The 6,177-nt window shown below is 35.4% G+C and overlaps 1 long non-coding RNA gene across 1 annotated transcript; it reads left to right on the top strand.

Annotated features, from left to right (window-relative positions):
* Window positions 1-3,361: 3,361 nt before the first annotated feature.
* LOC110710923 lies at window positions 3,362-5,169 on the top strand. Its single transcript, XR_002509227.1, has 2 exons — window positions 3,362-3,856; window positions 4,674-5,169. It is a non-coding gene; the product is annotated as an uncharacterized LOC110710923 (long non-coding RNA).
* The last annotated feature ends 1,008 nt before the right edge of the window (window positions 5,170-6,177 follow it).

The raw sequence follows: 6,177 nt of genomic DNA, 5'->3' as shown, positions 1-6,177 counted from the left end.
TCCCTGATTTGGTCTTGCGTGACCCCGACTTGTCTAATGGTGTTACAATATTGGCAGAAATCTGCGATGTGAAGATTAGGATCTTCACCCTTAGCTCCACTGAATTGCTTCCTCTCTATCATAGTGATAAATTGGGGCTTGATCTCAAATTAAACTCCATCTAGAGCCGGAGTGGGAGTAAGGTGCGGGAAATTTGTGAGCTTCGGTTGCGAGTAGTCATTGAGTTTCTTCTAGGCCATCGTCTCTAATTCTAAATCTAAAGGAATATATGTGTCACTAGAATCAGAGGGAGGGTCTCTTCGACTGTTGTCCTCCTCAGAACCCGCCAGAATTTGTCTATAGAATTTCCTTTGCCTATGAAAAGAGCGCTCGATGTCAGTGTGGAATGGGATATAACCTGATCTGGAACACTAGAGCATAAACAAAGAACTAAAAGACAAATATGAGAATTGCCTCAAAGAACTAACGTTCTCTGAGGCAAAAGAGGATAATCTAGACTACAAAAAAAATATAATCAGAAAAAAAAAATAAAACCGTTTCCCCGGCAACGGCGCCAAAATTTGACAGGGTAAAGTCGTATCCCCTAATCAAAAATAATTATCTAAGTCCTCTAACTAAAGTAGATAGGGAAGTAGGGTCGAACTCCACAGGGAAAAAGGTCTTTCTATTCCTAATTAATTATTATTATAGTCTAAATATCTAAGTAACCAATATTTTTGTGAATAAAATCTAAATTACGGAGAATAAGGTCGAAAGGAATAAAGTAGGGAGAAAATAAAATATTAAAAGGCCTAGGGCATAGGTTCACTAATAAACAATATTCCAGGGAAAATCATAATAAGCAATTATCAAGCATTGGTTAATCAGATTATAAAGGGCTTTCGCTACGTATTATAATAACAGAGTTAATTTACCGGTATTAAATCTCATTTGTAGAATCTTGACTTAACTATTTATAAATTAATCCGCCTATTGAAACTAAGCCTAAACATCAATTCTCATCTGTCGAATCTCAAATTAATATTGCTAAACTCATACAATTAAATCTGTCCAAACCTAATTGCATAGCATTAAATCAATCAATAGGAAATCAACCAAGCATTGATAATTGACAATAAAAAAATTACCTCTTCATATCATTTATTAGATCCCCATAAACCGTAGAAATAAAACTACCCACACATAATCATAACTAAACTAATCAAATAAATAAATAAAAGCATAATCAAAGAAGTAAGTAAAATAGCTGGAATTAAAAGAGAAGAAATTGTTACCAAAAAGAAATCTGGAATTAATGGAAAAATTAAGAACAAAAGTTGAGAGTGAATTTAAGAGAAAGTAATACTCTAAGTAGTGAGAGAAAGTCTAAGAAAGAAGGTAATCAAAATTCCGTACAAATCTCGTACATAAAAGTTTCCGAAAACAAGAATTAAAACTAAACTTAATCAGGCTCCATAAAAACACGCGCCCAATCGGGCCCGCCTTTTCCTTCGCGTTCCTTCTCCGCAGCATCGCCTGATCGTGCTAGACGCTCGCACGATCGGGCGCGCTATAAGCACGCACAGCACCAACGTCGCGCCACGCCCGATCGTGCAACCTCTTGCCCAATCGGGCCCTTGCTCCACTTTGAGGCTCAGACTTTGATTGGGCTTCATTTCTCGGCCCAAATACCTCGGGATCCCAATTACCGAGCCCTTAATCACCGGCTCGATGACTCTAACCGGCCTTGGGCTTCAAAGATGGTCGTGCACTTCTAATTCCTGTAGTCGCTCCATGAAAAACCCGAGAAAATGCTCCAAAGGCGCAATTTCCTACAAAACTAAACAAAGACTACGAAAACACTAGAAAACACAAATTAGTAATACAAGTGGCTCGAAAGAGCCAAAAACACTACTAATTATGACCAAGGGACGGGGGTAAATTACTAAATAAAATGGACATATCAGTAGCCTCCGAGGACTCTTCTTCTACCTCGAATTCGGAGGGAGGGGATGTTGGGGCTTCTCCCCACCTAGGTTTTACTTATCTCACCTTGGTCTAACTAGCCAGGGGAAGGCTTTACATACTCTACAAATTGATGGCTCTTGGTTTCAAGAATCTCAAAATGTTGGGGTGGGTTGGTGCTTAGATAACGATGATCCTTTAGATGCTCGTATCCTCGGTGGCAGTAACTATGGCCAGTGTTCTTCAGCTTTACATGCGGAGGCTTTGGCTTGCATGTATGACCTTCAATGGGCGTTGGATCAACGGTTGAATTCCATCATAGTTTTTACTGATTCGTATAATCTCGTTACCCTTCTTCGGGGGGAGGGTTAAGGTAAGGTGGATTACCATTGGCTCATTCGGAAAATTAGACGGCTAGGCTCTTCCTTTCAGGGTTGCACTATCCATAAGGCGGATCGTCAGCGTGTTCATCGAGCTCATCAAATTGCAGGAGAAGCGGCGGTCAATTTTATTTTTTTTAGTATTAATATATAATCTGTTTGTATCCTTTGTCAAAAAAAAAAAAAAAAGAACACGAAGGTAATTTTGTTGTAATAAATCCATTTTTATGCATGGTGATTTGTTTGTAGTTTTGTACCCCCTTCGTGTTTTAATAAGGGTTACATTATGACCAAATATGCATGTCGAGACACGACTTTGACTATTAATTTATCTAATCATATATTAATAAAATGTTAGGAAAATTGATATTATGAAAAGAATACGTTATAACGAATCCAACAATGTATTACACAATTACATTTGTTTTTTTTATATGTAAGTAAGTTAATAAAGTCAAACCTATTAAGTGAATACTGAAAAAAATTAAACTGTAACACTTATTAAAACACGGAGGGAGTACTCTGCCTTCGAAATTAATCGGGCTCCTTTGATTTATTTGAAGCTACCTTCTCAAGTAAAACACGTTATAATCTACATTCGGGTTTGACTTTTGTTGTTGACTTTCTCTCCTCCTTGGCGATTTCTTTGGCGATTTGCTGAAGTCGGTTTTCTCACTCAGCTTAGTTGTTATGGCTCACCGGAAAAAGAAAGCAACACCTCTTCCTCAAACCCCACCATTTGGATCTTTAGCTCCTTCAGATCTTAACAAATTGAAGAACTCGAATGTGAATGTGAACCCTGACACTACTACAAAAATGCCCAAAGAGACCCGAAATAAGAGACCCGTTAATCAAATAACCGGTCTATGTGTTTCAAGAGACCCAACATTACAAACAACCGCTCTCATTGGTAGTATACTGAAAAAAAGAAAAAAAAAAGACCCTTTCTTAGAGATAACAAGTCTCTCTCAATTTTTTTGTTTTTAAATTAAAAAGGAGAGCCCGTGTTTTTACATAACCGGTCTCTCTATACTAGTATATATTTTGGAGAGACCTGTGGTGATGCTTAACCGGTCTCCCTTATTTCCATGAATAAAATATAACTAAACCCTAAAATCTTTCCCCCAAATTTTTATTCTTCAATCCGCCTCCTCTTCCTCTCTCTCTCCTCCTCTTACCTCAAATTCCTTATTCCTTCTTTTCGTGAACCATTTCATTCATATTTCAATTTAAATTCCTCCATTTCTTGTTTCAATTCATCTTTTCTTCATACTTTAAACCTAAATTTTTGATGTTTATCATTTTCATCAACCTCGGTACAATATAAATTCTTCCGCTTTCAATTCGTCTCCATAAACAAACAAATGAAGCTTCAGAAGTACCTTTAATGGGGTTCGAGCTTCTCTTTTTAATTTTCTGAGTCACGTTATAGAAAGAATGGACCGTCAAGGAAGATGATCTACCATTTGGTGGCTTCACGAACGACTCGCTTCAAATTTCGATGATATATAATTGTTTATCACTAAGAACAAGTTTTTATTTTTTTTAAAAGCTTCATTTTATTACCTCAATTGTTTTTTCATACCCTTAATTTTAATTTATTTTTTATTTTTGATCTCGCTAAAATGAAGTAAAAATTGTAGAGTTATGTGTAAAGGGAGGGTTAATTCTCATTTTGCAATATTATCAAACTATCTCAAGGCTTTAGTGGGTAAAGGGTTCATGTTATTGTTGTTAATGATTATTCAGTGTTGTGATTGTGAGTGGGTTGGTCAAGTTGCTCGATTTCTTGGTCTTAAGGTTGGCCTTGTTCAGCATATTGTTTTTGTTTTCATTTTATGTTCTTCAAATATCGTTTTCATAATTTGATTAAGATATATTCATCTAATTTCTTGTTTGCTTTTGGTTTTCAATTTCGATAATTTTAAAATAATTATTTATATCTAATTTTTATTTTCGTTTTTAGATTTTATAACATCTGTTTTATTATTTTTATACTTTATTTTTTATTTTTGCGTTTTTATTCTGATTTCGAAAAAATTATTTTCATTTTCATTTTCTTTTTTGATTTTTGTTTTAGATCTTACCGGTTAATTTTTTTTTTGGTTTATTTTTTACTATTTTATTTCGATTGCAAATTAAAATGGGTAATTTCTGATTTTTGTTTTGTTTGTTTGTTTTTTTTTTTCCTGTTTTTGCTTTTTTATTTCACAATTTATTTGTACATTTTATGTATTATGAATTCAATTTTATTTAACTCCGTATAGCTTCTATTTAGTGTAAATCTTTAATTTTTGTTGCTTGTGTTTAGTGGAAATCTAACCTTATTATTGTTTGTTCTCATTATAGGTTATCTATGAGCTAATGTTTAACGAAGATATGATATGAAGATGACGAGGATGGTAACGGATGATGATGAAGATAATCACTCCAATGAAACAAGTGGATGATAGTTCATTTTTAGTGTTAATTTTCTTTTTATAAGATTACAAATTAATACTTCCTTCGTTTCTATTTAGTTGACGCGTTTGATTTAGGCACATATATTAAGGAGAGGAGAGAGAATGAAAAGGCAAGTGGGGTACGTAGCTTGTAAATGCAAGGTAAAAAGTTTACCCCAAAAGGAAACGTATCAACTAAAAAAAACTTCCTAAATAGGAATACGTGTTAACTAAAAAGAAACGGGGGTAGTAGATTATAGTACCTAGATAAATTATCTAATACATACTATAAATTACGAAGTATCTAATATGTAAATACTTCGTATGTATATGTACTACAAACTAATAGATTATAGTACCGTAGATTGTATTATTTTTTTTCGAGCGAAATATGAAATTGTATATTTGTTTTCGTAATTTTTTTTTTAACTAGAATGTAGCAAGAGACCGCCTATCTAACATAATTAGTGTCTCTTGAACTCATAAAAGAGACTGATTTTGTAAGTTCACGGGCCTCAATTTTTAAAATGAGAGACCGCTTTTCTGATAAAAAGGGTCTTTTATGCTTTTACAATTTTAATACTTCAACCACCAAAAGAGACTGCTTTTCTAAGATAACGGGTCTCAAGTTTTGAAACTATAGACCGCCTCTGAAGAAGTAGTCTCTTAGTGTTAGAATCCAACCTCTTTCTTTTACTTGTATTTTCCATATGTCATGTCTTTTAAGTCTTTCTTTTTACTCGGACCATGATAGTTGGAATCAGAGCCAAGGTTGCCGCAGAGATGGCAGAAGAAGAGATGCATGAGTATACGCTGGAAGAACGACTTGCTTAGCTTGCAGTGGGATATGTCAATTAGAGAACTAGCAAAAGGTTGATACCGCCACAATGTATTTAGTGGATGATGCAAAGCTTTGGTGGCGCACCAAGTACGCCAAAATCCAAGCTAAGAGGACGTCGGTAGATACTTGGAAGGATCTAAAGAAAGAACTTATGGCCCAATTTTATCCCGAGAATATTGAGTTTGTTTCTCGCACCAAGCTCATGGTTCTGTAGCATAAGAGTTCCATTTGCAAGTATGTCAATGAGTTCTCTGCGTGCATGTTGGAGATCCACAACATGTCTGAGGAAGATCAATTATTCAATTTTGTGCGTGGTCTGAAGGATTAGGCCCAAAGAGAAATTTGGCGCCAGAAGGTTGATACTTTATCGAGAGCCATCGCCGCAGTTGAAAGACTGATGGACTACTCGTCAGAGAGAGGGAAAGCCGTGAAGAAAGGGAATAGTGGATCAACATCAAACCCCCCTAGAACTCGGAATATGGTTTGCAAGTAAGCTCCAACAACTCGAACAATAAATACAACAAGGGTGGGGGAGAAACCTCCCGGAAGAGTGAAGCTTCTTCCTTCTCGA

The sequence above is a fragment of the Chenopodium quinoa genome, unplaced genomic scaffold, assembly GCF_001683475.1.
Source record: "Chenopodium quinoa cultivar QQ74 unplaced genomic scaffold, ASM168347v1, whole genome shotgun sequence".
Lineage (NCBI taxonomy): Eukaryota > Viridiplantae > Streptophyta > Magnoliopsida > Caryophyllales > Amaranthaceae > Chenopodium > Chenopodium quinoa.
This window is presented reverse-complemented; position numbering and strand designations above follow the sequence as displayed.